The following is a 17,086-nucleotide window of genomic DNA, read 5'->3' as shown; positions in this document are numbered from 1 at the left end:
AAATTTTTTTTCCTTTATTGATTTGAGAGAGAGAGAAAGGGAGAGGGAGAGAAAGACAGAAACATCAATTAGAGAGAACGAGGGAGAGAAAGACAGAAACATCAATTAGAGAGAACATCGATTAGCTGCCTCCTGCATGCCCCCCACTGGAGATCAGGCCCACAACCTGGGCATGTGCCCTGACCAGGAATCAAACCGGCGACCTCTTGGTGCATGGGTGGACACTCAAACACTGAGCCACACCGGTCGGACTCATCTCCATATTTTAATAATGCAGAAATACATCCAACCATATATGCTTTTGCTCCTATGCAGAAAATGACTCTAGAAGGACACAAAAGAAAGCAGACAGTGTGGTTGCCTCCAGGGAGGCAAACTGGGTTGATGAAGGCCAGGGATGGGAAGGAGACTTTTCACAGTCCAACTCTTTTGGGACATTTTGAATTTTGAATCATATGCATGTACTACCTACTAAAAACATACAGACATACACACAAGCATACATAAATTACATTCAACAATCTTTATGATGAAAGTTGATCTGTATCATTGCAGCTACAACCTGTACTTCACTAAGTATTTTAAGTAGAATTCATGCTAACAATACAGCACAGAAGCTTGCTTTTATGAGTTAGAGTTTGTGTCCCAGATACTAGCTTTATATAAAACATACTTGGATGGAGAAAGAGGAATCTTAAGATAGGAAAATAGAATAAGTGATTACTGATATCACAGAAAAAAAGGAAAAGAAAAACATTTAGCATGAGGATTTCTGTTTCAATTGCAGTCAAGACCATGAAGGCAAAAACAGGTAGGCTGCCTCAGTCAAAATATTTCTTTTGAGTTCCCTCCCTCCATATTTACCACTAAGGCAAAAAAGGGGAGAATTACTGGTGATGACTGCTTTCCCCCCAAAGAGAGAGGGATGGCATGTAGAAAAGGTTAACTTGGCAAGTAAATTTTTCATTCTAAGGTCTTTTTGCTTCTTCTTTCACAAGAATATACAAATTTATGTAATAAATTTGGGAATTAGAAGGTAAGAAGGCTTGATTTCTCAAGAAAGATCTAAATATTCTTCTATAGCAAATAAAGTTAAATATCAACTAATAACTTATTTTTTACAATTATATAGATTCTGTTATTTCTCTTAGTAAAGGCATAGAATGTTTCCCAACCCTACAGTCAGAATGCTTCTAATTACATCTAATCTAAAACTGTTCTATTGTAATTGAAGTCCTCCATCACCAGGGAAAATGGTAAACATTTATTCTCTCTCTCTCTCTCTTTCTCTCTCTCTCTCTCTCTCACACACACACACACACACACACACACACACACGTAGAGACATAAATATCCTCTCATTCGAGTTGCACTTATCAAGTGTCTAATATGTACTAGCAATATATTACTTTCTATCTGACTTTCACTGAACAAACACTTGAATTATACAAGGCACACTTTAGGTTATAAAGATAGGCAGCATATAGCATGTCACCTACACTCAATGAGTTTACTAGAAGGACAGAAGCCATGATTTCAATATTTTATAAGTTCCACCTCATGCTACTTAATATTTGTGATGGATAAATATTATTCAAATTAAATGGATTTTTCACTTTGACTTTCTTGTTTCAAAGACAGAATTCCTAGTGACTTTAACCTTCAGTTAGAGACCCAGTTTTCTAACAAGGAACAGTCTAGCTATAATGGATTCTAAAATTATTTTTTAAATTATAAAAGTATAAGTGTAAGCAGAAAACAAATTTTGAAATGACAGTAATAGATTATGTAGATTAAGCTCTTTCTAAATGCCAAGCATTGTTCTATGAACATTTTTTTCATTTTTATTTTATTGATTTGAGAGAGAGAGAAAGAGAGAAATTAGAGAGAGACTGACCTGTTGTTCCACTCATTAATGCATTCATTGGTTGCTCTTTGTATGTGCTCTGACCAGGGATCAAACCCACAACCCTGGCACGTAGGGAGGATGCTCCAACCAACTGAGCTAACTGACCAGTGTAAGAATTTTATTTTATTTTTAAATATGTTTTTATTGGGTTTTTTTTTTTTTTAGAGAGAGAGAGATAAACATCAATTGGAAAGAAACAATGATCGGCTGCCTCCTGCACACACCCCACTAGGGATCAAGCTCGCAACCCTGGCATGTGCCCTGACCAGGAATCGAACTGGGACCTCTTAGTCCATGGGGTGGCGCTCAATCCACTGAGCCACACTGGCTGGGCAGAATTTTAAATGTTTAGCGCATTTGATCCTTATACTAAACCTGAAGTTAGGTGTGATTTTTGAAAGTTACAGATAAGAAAGCTGTGGCATAAAGTTGTTAAAGAACTCAAAGTTATACAGCTGGTAAGAGATGAGGTGCAAGCCCAGACAGTCAGGCTCCAGACAGAATATTTCTTCACTACCACACAATACTGATTCTCAAGACACGAGTTTACTTTAAGAACTTCTCAACTAGTGTGTTTCATTGAACCATATTCCATAAAATTCTTCCAGCTGCAATGTATAATAATTGGGTTGGAAACCTTCGTACCTTGCAAACCACTGCCATATCTATTTTCCTCAATCCCACCACAGTGTATCATGACAACACAATTTCTTCTTTTCCTGCACTGCTCAGACCTGAGAGTACAGGTAGACAGAAAAATAAAGCCAGATACTACAGAAAGCATTTACTGGAATTATTGGTGACTTCTTTCACCCTGCTCATTTCCAGAGCTAAGCCTCCTTCTAAAAAATCTCTCTCTAGGCTTGGTTTAGGCATCACAGTCCGCTTTCACTTTGCCAGTGGTTTTCTTCCCATGGATACTATCATCAAATGTAACAAATTATTTTATTACTCCTGGGTATCATGGTGCTTTCTCAAATTATTCTGCAATCAAGAAAGTGAAAACACCCTTCAGGTGGTTGAGCTAACATCCCATGCTGCCATAGAGAAGCAGGGCTAATGTGAGAATGCCCTCCCTTTTGCCTCACACAAGGTCCTCTATCCATGGACAAAACAAGAATTCAAGAGGGTTACAACAACTTCACAACAAAATCAAGAACTCAAAGTTCAGGCTACAAACTGTTGGCACTGTTGTTAGAAATAAGCTAGGTCCTATTAGATGAACAATATCCTCTCTAGGTTTAAATGTTTATTGAGGTACACCAATTCTTTCCTGTCAAGAAATTCTTTTGACTCACTGATATAATACAATTCTAAAGAGTACAGTAGTGACCTAAAATGAAAGTCTCTCCAAAAATGCTTGACTTGTACACAGACTCATTGCTATATTATGTTTGGGGTCATTATGTCTTCTAAGAGATGAGTAAAATAGAGAAATAGATCAGGAATAGAGAAGTCTACTGGCTATTAATGATTCGCTTTATTTTCCCTCATTTAAGGCATAGTCCTTAAGCAAAGCGGATAGTCACCAGCCCCTTGGGGACCCAAAGGAGGTGTCCTGGAAGCATGGAAGGGTGACTAATACCCATGAAAGGGGGTTTCTGGCAATGTGTTTAGAAGGGGATGATTCTGAAAATTTTTAAATTTCCACTGCTGCTACAGACACATTCTTTTATTGGTTAGGCCAGAAACATGATTGGATATTAGGTAAAGTAATCAATTTACTTACTTAACTCACCCAAATTTCATTGAATAATGTATTGCTGTTTTTCTCAGACTACATTTAACACAAATCCTTAATGCTGAATCTAAGGTTTCTATCTGAAAAGCCCTAATAATTAGCTGTGCTTAGAAAAAATAGCAATTAAATTTCTCAGACATTTGCTGTACTCAGAAAAAAAAAATGAAATAATTCACTCTGATTTACCCTATTATTTTTTTGAGGTATGAGTTTAACAATATACTTATTTTATTTAAAAATTTTAGAACAAGCTTCTCCAACTTTTCTAAGAGTTGTAAAAATCAGATGTTACCATCCCTTTATCCCTGGTAAGAGAATTTCTGGAAAAGATAATCAGGCAGATATTTTCTTTCTATCCCTTCATGCTATTCTAATTCTTACTTCCATTAAGACAACACTGCCTCAAGCTTTATGTCCATTTCCAAAGACTCCCTTATTTCTAAAAAGGTACTTCTTTTAAACTCTGAAAGAATAAAAAGCAGCACTGAAAAACGCCTTTAATAGTCACTCTTATAGGCATTTTACTGGACTGAATATTTCACCCCTGGCAAGAAAGAAAAAGGGGAAATTTTACTTAATTTTATTTATTTATTTTTTTTTAATAAAAACAATTCAACATTATTTATTGCCTGCTGGGTAGTCCACACTGGGTAGTGAGCAAAACCAATCAGTATTTTTAGACTATAACTCCAACAAAGGACAACTGAGAACCAAACTGTAGTACTTCTCAAAAATTTCTCACTTCATTAGTTATTTCTAGGTGGAGACACTTTGGAACAGAAACGTTATCTCCTTTTAGCATGATCCGACCTAGTTGTTTTCTGGACTTTGTTTTAGAATGAATCTCTTCTGCATCATCTAATACGAGGTTCATATACTCACCAAAACCAATGATACAGCCCTCTATCCGCATATTCACTTGCTCATAAAGCCACACCTGAATCCAAGATCTGTTTTGCAAGTATCTGAAGATGAGGTTGATGGACTGCACCATCACTCTCTGGACTTTTTGGTCCTGGTTGTGGTATGCTATGGTGGAAGCTAACAAAGACCGACCACCCATAAACCTAAGTTCTAGAGATGATGTCTCAATAATTCATTAAAATATGCATTAAAAGCTAATTCCATACTCTAATAGTAACATCTGCCCCCACCCCCCCTGCAGTGGACAACAAAATTATCTTTTAATAAAAATGTTTGCTATATAAACTACATGATACAAATTTCCTAAAAAACAAACTGAATCTATTCTCCATACTGAAGATGACAAAAATCATCTCACTAACTGAATTTTACTGCCAAGCTGTCAACTTGAATTTCTTCTGTTTAAAAATAGCTGTTCATTACGTTCAGTAATGGGCTGTCAAAGCGTTACAGCACTGAACCTGTATCATACACAGAAGCAATTGGGCAATGTGCATTATTATGCTTAGATTACTTGCTTTCTTTACAAGACCCCCTGGGCTAATTTTAAATGAGATGGTTCACTTGAACTAAATCAAAATCTATTTTATTTACCTTAAAGCTAATACATATTTTCCATTTCTGACTCACTAGTGCAAGCATTAATAGCAGGTAAGACAAAAATTCATTGTTGGTATAAGTAAACATGCACATATGTATGTTTATGGGTTTGTATGTGGTTTTACTCCCTATTGTCATATCTATTTTTAATAGCAGATGATTGAATTACAGCACAGGGCACACCACATTGGGTACGATTGCCAATATGTGAGCAAGCACTGTCGTCTCCATGAATACATGATAGGTTGTTAACTGAAAGCCTCATTCCTGCAGCATATACAGTCTTTGATATTTTAGCATAGTGAATCAATTAGACATCTTTTAACCAGCTAATGTATAATAATTCACCATATAATTTAGCATGGGATGCTGTGAACAACTATAAAAAAGCACACAGAGCCCACAGCTGAACCATTCTTCCACAGCATGATATCATAACCCAAAGGCATGCAATATCAAAGACATGGTAACTAAACTGATCACAGATGACTTGTAAATACAGCTAATGAATGCAAGGACCAGATTAATTTTTTTTTCACAAGTCTTTATTTTCATTAATAAACAGAACTAGTAAAGTCATGTGAAAAGAGATAATACTCATGACATTAAAAATAAGTTTTACTTTTTTAAAACTGATCTCTAAATTACTACCTTGAAATAGTAAAGGTATGAGACTTACGATGTTGGTAAAGGTGAAATAAACCAGTACTTCAGCAAGATTAAAACTCTGTAAGCACCCTGGCTGGTTATGCTCAGTGGTTAGAGTGGCGGCCTGCGGAGCAGAGAGACCCAGGTTCAGTTCCCACTAAGGATGTACCTCGGTTGCAGTTTGTCCCCGGCACTGGTTGGGGTTGTGTGGGTGGCACGCAGTCGATGTGTCTCTCTCATGTCAATATTTCTCTCTCCCTCCCACTCTATCTGAAGATGAATGCAAAAATGTCCTAAGGTGAGGATTAAAAAAACAACAACAACAACTCTGTAAGCAAAATTGGCCCCAAAAAATATTTCAGCTCAGGAACAATAGTAATGCCTATCTTTTTTTTTTTTTAAGTTTAAATAAAAGGGGGTGGGTGGGCATACACATATTATATTACAATGTTGCTTCTATGTGTCACCAATAAACACATCAGGCACATGTGTAGCAAACAGTTGAATAAAAACAGTACAAAAAACACCCAAACCCTGACCAGTTTTGTTCAGTGGTTAGAGCATCGGCCCGTGGACCAGAGAGTCCCAGGTTCGGTTCCCGCTAAGGGCATGTACCTGGGTTGCAGTTTGTCCTTAGCCCTGGTTGGGGTCATGTGGGTGGCAACCACATGGTGTGTCTCTCTCACATCGATGTCCCCCCCCCCTCCCCGCCACCTCCACTCTATCTGAAGATAAATGCGAAAATGTCCTCGGGTGAGGATAAAAAAAAAAAAAATCTAAAAGATGCAGCTATTATATTTATTTTCTTTGAGGACAAAATACCCTCTCTAAAATCTGAGATAATCAGAACTATGCCTAGTTAGAAGCTTAATAACAATTACTTAATGATGTTCTTCATACTCCAAAGTACCCTGGAAATAACTGAAAAAAATATATATTCTATTTTAAACTAACTCAGGTCCTCTTACACATCCACATTTTATTTCTAAAACTCTCCAAACACTTCATTTCATCATGGCCCTTTCAACAACATGGAAAATAATTCCTGCTAAAAATCTACTGTTGATGTAATTTATGATTCAGTTAAAAATGCTCTAATTAGCTTTTCAACCATGAACCAAAATATAAATGGGGTACAGTGAAGAGATTTATAATTAAAAATCAGTTCAATGTTTTGCTCACTGGTTAAATATGTGAGATTATTAATACACATTATTTTGTATCTGCATTGTTCTGCTTAAATAAAATTAAAATATTTATTATATATTTTTAAAAAATAGAATGCTATGCCCTGGCCAGTTTGGCTCAGCAGTTAGAGCGTTGGCCAACGAGCCAAAGAGTTGCAGGTTCAATTCCAGTCAAGGGCATGTACCTCAGATGCAGTTTGGTGCCTGGCCCTGATCAAGGTCTTGTGGGAGGCAACCAATCTATGTGTCTGTCTCACAACACTGTTTCTTTCGCGCGCGCGCGCGCTCTCTCTCTCTCTCTCTCTCTCTTTCCCTTCCTCCCTCCCTCACACTCTATCTGAAGATAAATGGAAAAATATCCTCAGGTAAGGATTTTTTAAAAAGAATGTTATTTTGGCTACTTGGCTATGCCCACCAATTAAAATAGAAAGTTTTTCCCAAAAATTTTATTATGAAAAATTTCAAATATATAGCAAATGTGAAAGAATTTTAGAGAAGCTTCATACACCCACCACCTAGATGCTATTATTGACATTTTATCATGATTGTATTATCACATATCTATTCATTTAAAATAGAAATTTTTAATAAAAGGTAAACATTTTATTTTTCAAAATTAAAGAATAGCAAAAAGAGTATAATGATCCTATAAGAATAATACTTACTGCTTTTGATTGCAGCCAGATTCTCATAAATGATCATCTCTATTTTTAAAAATTATGATATTGTTTTGTTTTAATAAAGACAACTGAATCTAAATATACTGATTATATAACAATATAAAAGGAAATATATGACAGTAATGGTAAAATATATTTTATCACCTACTTAGAAAGAATATGGACCTCCAAGGAACAAAAATCTTTTTAGTTTGTTTTTGAGTCACAAAATGAGAATTAGGGTAATGATTCTTCTAAGCACTATTGTATCAAAAAGTCAAAACTATATCTACATAAGATGATGGATGTTAACTAAATATATTGTGGTAATCATTTCACAATATATATAAGTCAAACCATCATGCTATATACCTTGAACTTATATAGTGATATATATCGATTATTTTTCAATAAACCTATAAAAAAGAGAAAAGAAACCAAAACTATTCTAATCCAACATTGTATCTAGTGTAATACATATACATCACGAAAAACAACTATTCTACTTCAAATCTCTACTTCCGAAAAGAATACCACCCATGGTACTCCCTCTAGAAAGTAAATGTGTTGCTTTTGATACAATAAAATTATGTGTTTATTAACACAAAAAATTCTGGCAGATTTAGGGAGTTTACATCCCTTCTACTTTTCACTTATTTTACTTACATGGGAAATAAGTTTTAAAGTTTAATCACAAACAAGAATATCAGCTTAGCCTCTTTCATTTTCAGATGAACACTGCAAAGAATGTTCAGTACTGCTTCCTCAAGTCCTTTGATTGGGCACTTCTGCAAAACTTCGACAGGTCAGAGAGCACAGGGATTGAAAAACAATAGGTAAAGCACACTTGTAATGTTCAAATAATCTTTTATAAATTAAAGGCTTAAGTGGGAGAAAAATCCCTAAATCAAAGCCCATTATTATTTAGATAAATTTTAACAAGTATTACTTGAGCTAGAACATTGTAAGTTTGTTTAAATGAAATATTTGTCATACAAAGGACTACCCTGGGCTCCACATAGAAACAGTAAATTGTGATTTTTATTCTTTTTTAATATGATAAGAAAGTGTATGCTAGTTAAAAGTGAATAAGCTTTTCAATATTTATTCTCCAAACCTGAAAATAACTTTAATTTGAATATTTGGCTTTGAAACTACACATGAACATGCATGGGTGAAAGTGCATCTACATGTATGTTAGTGTATACAAGATATTCTTAATCACCCTAAACTATGCTTTAAGCAAGTTTGGAGTGTTTCATACTGCCTTTTAACGTTTTTATTTGTTGATGAACCAACAATGTTTAGCACAATTAATGCTAAGATCTTCAAAACTCAATGACTGAAAATAATTGCTTCTCTTTTCTTTCCTGAGTACTCTGAAGCCCAACCTAAAGATTTAGAGCTGACTGGACAAATATAAAGGATGTCAAAAACAGTGACCGCTGACACGCCATTCAAGGCACATGGAAGAGAGTTCAGGCTTGAATGCCTCTAAACTACTCATTGGTAAGATCAGCTATCAGTGAGACGCAGTGTAAGTCAGCATTATTCACTGAGCCTGCTATGACCTTAAAATCATTGCTCCTGTGGCATGTTCATCCACCAATTAGTTTACATGCTCACTGGAAATCCACTGCTCGGCAGAGGCACTGTCTCTCATTCCACAGTGTTGATGAAGTGTGTGTGATGGCTTTCTCTTCACAACCTGACCCCGAAAGCTGACCCATCTCAAGCTGAAGCATTCAAGTTCCTTGAGCACCCCTTAGTTATCAAGGATTTGGATACTTCACTTAAAAACAACCATAGTTTTATTTGACAAACACAAGTGTTATAGTGATTATGAAATGACATGTGAAACAAAGAAAAAATCAGAACTAAATTTTCCATTTTTATTCACAACCATGTTATGTCAGATATTTGTTAATACTGTTGAAAGAAGAAATTCCCTTGCTATTTTTAAATAATATTAATTAACAATATGCCAATTCTATCTTTTCTAAAATTTTGAAAAATTTCCCTCTGTGGCCAAGATAAAGTCTAATGAATAAAAGAAGACATATTTGAAAAATAACTTCAAGATGATATGACATGACAAAAAGTTGGATCTGAAAAAGAAAAAGATCAAAAAGATTTCCAAGATTTTTAAATATTGAGAAATAAAAATTGAGGGTATAATAGAAATTGGATATTTGAGAAGGGAACCAATGGTGGGTCACACAAGTAAAAATGTCCTGACATGATTATAAACAGTTAGACAAAAGGTCAGGGCTGGGAGGTGTATCAGCACAGAAACTTTTAGTTGAAATAACATGAATGTGTTTCAAATAACTTGAGGATAGAGTTCAGGAACAACAATGTCCTAATCTTCCCCTTCAGGTTCCCACGGGAGGAGAGTATATTCCCCTACTCTCTCCACAACCAAGGGGTCAACCCTGACCTCATGTCCAACCTGCTTCTTGGAAAATGATCCAATTGAGGTGTTTGGGTTGTTTTTGTTTTTTTTAAACAGCCTCATAAGTTCATCCATTTAAAGCATACAACTCTTACCATTTAGACTTTATTTCCTACTCCCGTGCCAGGGGCAACTACTAACCTACTATATGTATAGATTTTTCCTGTTCTGGACAGTTCATATAAATGGTATAAAAAAAAAAAAAAAATGTAGGCTTCTGCCCTGGCCAGTTTGGCTCAGCGGTTAGAGCCTCGGCCCACAGACTGAGGGGTTGTGGGTTAGATTCCCGGTCAAGGGCACAAACCTGGGTTGCAGGTTTGATCATGGCCCTGGTCGGGGTTGTGCGGGAGGCAACCAACTGATATGTCTCTCTTACATCAATGTTTCTCCCTCTCTCCTCCCTCCCTTATACTCTACCTAAAAAATCAATGGAAAAATATCCTCAGGTAAGGATTAGTTAAAAAAAAAAAAAAAAAAAAGAAGGCTTCTGTGACTGGCTTCTTACACTTAATATTTTTGAGGTTTATCCAGATTGTAGAATGTATCAGCAATTCATTCCTTTTTATTGCTGAAAACTACTCCATTGAATTAACCACATTTTGTTTATTTGCTGATTTTAATAGCAATATAAAATAATGCCTGAGAACAGATTATAACATATGCATGTAAATCATCATCAGTTAATCTCCTTATAGTTGTGAATTACATGTTACTTTAATTATATGTGTGTTCTTAGTTAAGTGGACTTGACTAATAATATTGATTTATAAGGTATGATACTTAAATTGCTATACTCTAATAACACCAAGAATTAATAGTTCTGAAAGCTAGTGAAAATATTCATAGAATAATACTTAGTTGTTAAATATGTGTATGCCACATGACACAGCTATCCTACTCCTGGGTATGTAGCCCAAAGAAATCCTCATACAGTATCATTTATTGTGGTAGAGAAATGAAGGCAATCAAGGGAAGTGAGCAAGTAAAGTGTGGTGGATGCTCATCATGAAAAACTGGATGAATCTATAGCAATGTAGATAAAATCTTAAAATGTTGAATGAAAAAAATCAATAAACAATATAATCTCTAGCTTAATACCACTTATATAAATTTAAAATACATGTCCCAAACAACAGTATGTATTTTATAAGAATACAAGAAAACAGAGAAACAAATAAATAAAAACAAAAGTGGCCATACAGGGATCAATGATGACAGTGTGCCACAGACTAAAAAGATGTCACTCAATGCTCTGTATCTAAGGTCACAGTAGATTTTTTTTTCTTTTTTGATATTATTTTTCAAAAATATTTGCTTCCTCTACCTGGAGAAGGATTAGATTTTTCTACTCTAAGATGTGCAAACAAAAATATTTGAGACCCGCACTGGCCAGTTTTGCTCAGTGGTTAGAGCGTTGGCCCGCAGACCAGAGAGTCCCGGGTTTGGTTCCCACTAAGGGCACGTACCTTGGTTGCGGTTTGTCCCCAGGGGGTCGTGTGGGAAGCAACCACTCAATGTGTCTCTCTCACATTGATGATTCTCTCTCTCTCTTCCTCCCTCTCTCCTTCCCGCTCTATCTGAAGATAAGTGCAAAAATGTCCTCAGATGAGAATATAAATAAACAAACAAATAAACAAATAAATAAATAAGTATTTGAGACCCAATGCATGGTTCATTGTCTGTTTTCCATCTCCTTCAATTGTTCCAGAAGTTGCTCCATCATCCTGGGTCCCAAATTGAAGACAACATGGAACAAAGTTACAGTAAACTGAAGGTAAACATGCAGCATGATAGAAACCTTGGCATTCCAAGCCACTGAGCTTAGGGGGCAGGCTGTTTGTTATTGCAGCATAACCTATCCTGTTATGACTAATATATTCACCTACGTCTATATGGTAATCAAAACTCTTCCAAGTTTATCCAAAACTATTGTATGGATCTAATGTTACAGATATAGTGATGGTGGAATAAAAAATATAGCTCTTACCTTTAGAGATATTATAAGAGAGAGAGATAAAATAAAAGAATAAGAGGAATCAGTTACTGTACTGGAAAGAACACTCACAGATGAATTACAAAATGTAAATTTTAATCTTACCCTTTTTAGTTATTATTCAAATGCCCTAAGCCAAATCTTTTAACCACTCTGAATTTGCTTTCTTATCTGGAAATCAAGGAAGGAGTGTGTACTCTGAGCTCTAATACTTTTCCAATTCTGAGGTCCCATATTTCTATAACAAAGTAATATTTAGATCAGTCATATATCCACTAAATTAAAATAGACCTTAAATGAAGATAAAACTATTTACTCTTGTCCTAACTGATTCAATGTACCAGAATTTTGTTCACTTGTCAGGAATCTGAGTTACATTAAAGAAAGAACACCTGGGTCATCAAGTATAGACTGCTTTCATAAATACTAAAGGGAATAAAAGACTAAGCAAAAGCCCAGATGTGAATATGTATGACAATGAAGGCAAAGACTCAAGTGCAGCCATAATCCTTGTGCTTATAATGAGAAATGACAGAAGACAAATTCGGGGGCAAAGACTGATTGATAAAAGGCCTCCACCTGAAACAAAATGTGTGTATTTAATACCACAGCCATGGCAGCACCCAGCATATACAAGTGGTGGAAGACAGAGGTGGACAGATGCAGCTGCATCTGAACCTGGATTGCTGAAGTAAATGAGAATATAAGAGAAAGAACAAATTCAAGAAACTCTATGAGTAATCAACACCATTAATCCTGACATGTAATTGGCATTCAATAAATATCTGTTGACTGAATACAGCAACCTTTTCAACCAAGAAATTTTACTTTCTTCAAACATTCCCAAACCAAATACAAAAAATATTGATGAAGAATATTGCCAAGATCCTCTTTCTCCTGACAAACATCACCTCCCATGAGATTAACACCCCAAATAAGCTGTTTCAGGCTTTTTCTACCACCAAGCAAAGGGCATAATGTGCTGAAGAACGAGCTACTTAATGTCAGTTAAGGCCTCAGGTGTCTCATCATGCCCCCTTACCAATGTCCCACACCATCCCCAATCCTAGCCCATGACTATAATGCAAGTAACATGCTATGCTTAGCAGCCTCTTGATAGTTTTATGTGTTATTTGTATATAAGGAAAAATATTGCTTAAAAGATGAGAAATCTATGCATATTAGGCTCTTATTCATTGTTCAGCAACATGAATCCTTGTCCAAAAGCTACATATAATAATAGACATTTTGTTATCAATTCTTTTTTTAGTCTGTATCATCATCCACGTGTCTCTTGCTTTGGGGACTAGTCATGTTTCAATCAGCCTCCTCTTCACACAATGATGTGTGCTTCTAACCGTTATTGACTTCCCTCCTTCCTAAATATATGTAAGTAGCCTGTTAGGAAGGTTTTACATTTGATGATAACAAATTTAGCACTTAGTTTTGTATTATCTTGTGCTATTTTTTTGTTTGTTTTAGGTCAAATTTTGAGAGTATGCAATGGCTATTTAGTCAGATGGAGGCCAAGGATGTCTTTCTCAGACAAATTACAAAAGTTCTATAAAAGAAAGCAAGTTATAGCAGTAAGCAAGAACTCAAATTATCCTAACACTTCAAAAAGTGAATGGGACTATTAATATGGATGTAATTCTAATCAACATCTTGAAGTTCATAGTAGCATTTGGCCTATTAATAGTGCTGAATACACTTTAGCTTTGCTTTCCTGGGGCATATATCATCATCATCATCATCATCTTCTTTATCATCTTATCAGCAGCAGCAGCAGCATTATTTTCACTGTTAGAGGCAGTGAGACACAGTGGTAAAGGATCCTTTAAGTCAAACTTTAAGAGATAACTACAGGCCCATACAACATCTTGACTGAAATCTCATGAGAGACTCCAAGCCAAAACAACATAGTTCAGCTCTCTTGAGTTACCTATCCCAAAACTGTGTGAGATAATGAATGCTTATTGTTGTTTTTAACCCATTGGGTTTTGGGGTAATTTGTTATTCAGCATCAGCTAACTAATACACTCCACCTGACACCCTCCCCTTACATCTTATTGGCCAGAATGTATCACGAGGCCACCCATAGTTACGAGGGACCCAAGACAGTATTTATTTTTGATGGGCACATTCTTCCCCTAAACAAAGCCTGAGTTCTGGTTCTGTCATTAAGAAAGAAGGGAGAAAAAACGAACATCAAGTGTGTAGCTACTCAGTTCAATTCAGTCTTCTCCATGAAGAAAAATTATCTTAAGAAAGAAGGATAAAGATAAACAACATAAAGTAGAAAATGCAGGATTCAAGAAGGAAGGAAATACTATCAAATCTAATGGATGCTTTAAGAGAGTTTGAATCTCCAGACAGGGCAATCTGCATTCCACCATACAAACTAAACTTAAAACCTGTACCTGTAATCCCTTGTCAGTAATCACACTGAGGAATCATGACAAATGGGAGAAAAAAAGGAAACAGGACTATGGAAATGCTGTTTGATTTTTTGGAAAAGATACATTTCCACAAAATTCTGTAACAGGTTATTATCTAGGTGGTTTATACATGTTTAGTAAAGAATGCACAGTTCAAGAGTAAATAACAAACATGTGCTAAGAACTAGTGTGGGAAGAGAAAAAAGGCTCTTTCTTAACCCTAACCTTGGCCTTAACTTTTCAATATTTTTAGTAGTAATTTAAGACATAAAAGGGATGCCTATCATCTATGCTCATGTGACACATCTGGGAATGATACATATAATAACAGAATCAAAATTTTAAATGATCTTGACAGCTTACAATACTGTCATTCATACATCCAACAATTCTAGGAAGCAATTTCATGAATTTAATTTTTGTCTTCTCAAAAAAGATACTAGCCCTGGCCTCTTTGGCTCAGCAGTTAGAGCACTGGCCTATGGAACAAAGAAGCTCGGGTTCGATTCCTGGTCAAGGGCACATACCTCAGTTGCATGTTTGATACACAGCCCTGGTTGGGGTCATGTGGGAGGCAACCAATCTCTCTCTCTTTCTCTCTCTCTCTCTCTCTCCCCCTCCATCTCTCCCACTGTATATGAAAATCAATGGAAAATATCCTCCAGTGAGGATTTAAGTAAATAAATAAATAAAGATACTAAATTCATCAGGGCAGGACTGAAAACCCCACCTTTTAAAACCACCTATGATATCCAAAGTAGTGCTGAGAACATAGTAGGTATTTCATTAATATTTAAAGTTGAACTGTATCAAGTACAATTGTAGAAAAGTTTAGAATAAATCTGTCACCTGTGTAACTTAATATCCTCTTACTCTTCCCTCCAGTCATACATATAATTTATCTCCTTCAAAAACCTCTTCAAAATTGAATTTTTCCAACATACCATATTTCCTAAGCTGCAATCAACCCTTTAAAGAAAGACTGCAATGGATAAAATTTTGCAGGAAACGTAAAAGCCTTTGCATTTTTGTCTTTAGTTGTTTTAGTACTATGCCCAGTCTGTGCCATTACACATCAAGCTCTGAAGCAGCTTCAATAGTGTTTCAAAGCGTTTCCCACACATATGAAGTAAGAATGGCGTTTCCCATACATATGAAGTAAGAATGGATGTGCACCCCCTTTGCAGAGCTGCACAACATAACGTTTTCCTGTTACAATTCAATATCACTCCAGCAAGATAAACACACACCATAATCTAATTTAACAGACATGAAGAAGTCTAACTCTATTGTTCAATGTCCCAGCTAACCAGCCCTGCTTGATCAACCTTTATTCTTTTCTGGTTTCATTATGAGGATGATGCCTTTCAACTGTGGTGACTAAACCTGTTAAACTACAAAGCAAGAAATTTATAGAACCTTTATAAGAATAACACTGAACAGCTTAAATGTAAAACCTACAATTAAATTCCAAAACTAAGCACTTCACTCCCAAGAAAATGCTAAGTAGTTCTTCAGCAACATTCCTGATTTACATACCCCAAAGATGACAGGAGTTATATACATACATGCTGTGGTGATATTAATAGTAATTCTTTCAAGTAATGTTCAATACAAAACACGGAAATATTAACCCATGCGTTATAAAACTAATAAATTGCCCCCACAGCAAACCAGGGACAGGAACTATGCTTTTTCATTTTCAAAAAGCCTCCTTTTGTCAGATGAAAAGCCTCAAGGGTAAAATATTTCAGTATAGTTCAGTGATAACAATGGATATGCCATTAGATTACCATACAAGTGAATAAAGCACCAAATGATAGCGAACATTTTTTTTACACTTTAGATTTTGATGTGAAATGAGTCTAATTATTTATTCATAGACTTTTCCTCTAAGGAGTTCAAGGCACTGTATTTTAAATCTTCAAACACATGTTTCCTAAGCTCTAAATCCACCAGCTAGGACAGAAGAACATGTGGCAGGGAAGAAGATAAAGAAAAGCAGCACAGAAGAAAAGGCAATTTTGAAGAACTCAAGCACATTTCAAATGTGAGGTGGTATATTTTATTCATTCATGTACTCTTCAAGTCATTTGAACATTTATTGAGAACCTATTACAAGTCTAGCTCTGTGCCAGATGTTAAAGACATTTAAAAAAAACCTGCTCCAGAAGCTCACCAGACAGCGGGATGACACACATATACAGTGATAATTACAGTATGTTCCAAAGGCTGTAATAAAAGAATAAACTAATACTCTAGGGAGCACAGGGGAAAGAACGACTGGCCTGAAAGGAATTTGAAAAAGCTTTAATAAGAAGGCAGTATTTCAATTGTATCTAGAAAGACCAGTAAAAGTATGTCACAGAATTCAAAGGAGAATCTTCAAAGCAGAAGTAATACTGAAACACAAGTTGTCATTTAAAAGTTTGGCCTGTTCAGGGAATGTTGAGAATTACAACCTGGTTTACAAGTAAGAGATGACACTTAGTGCCTAGAAATCATAGGTTTCAAGTTTCTGTGAATAGATGC

The 17,086-nt window shown here is 35.6% G+C and overlaps 1 protein-coding gene and 1 long non-coding RNA gene across 2 annotated transcripts in view; both read right to left on the bottom strand.

Moving 5' to 3' along the window:
• CAMKMT (calmodulin-lysine N-methyltransferase) overlaps window positions 1-17,086 on the bottom strand; it is a 379,656-nt gene that overhangs the window by 285,067 nt on the left and 77,503 nt on the right. The window lies entirely within an intron of this gene.
• The window catches only part of LOC118630623, a 29,810-nt gene continuing 24,948 nt past the window's right edge, over window positions 12,225-17,086 (bottom strand). Inside the window, exon 6 of the long non-coding RNA XR_004959665.1 lies at window positions 12,225-12,354. This is a non-coding gene — a long non-coding RNA (uncharacterized LOC118630623). The remainder of the gene's footprint in view (window positions 12,355-17,086) is intronic.

Source organism: Molossus molossus, unplaced genomic scaffold, assembly GCF_014108415.1.
Source record: "Molossus molossus isolate mMolMol1 unplaced genomic scaffold, mMolMol1.p scaffold_m16_p_15, whole genome shotgun sequence".
Taxonomy (NCBI): Eukaryota; Metazoa; Chordata; class Mammalia; order Chiroptera; family Molossidae; genus Molossus; species Molossus molossus.
Note: the sequence above shows the minus strand (reverse complement) of the source record. Positions and strands in the feature narration are given on the sequence as shown.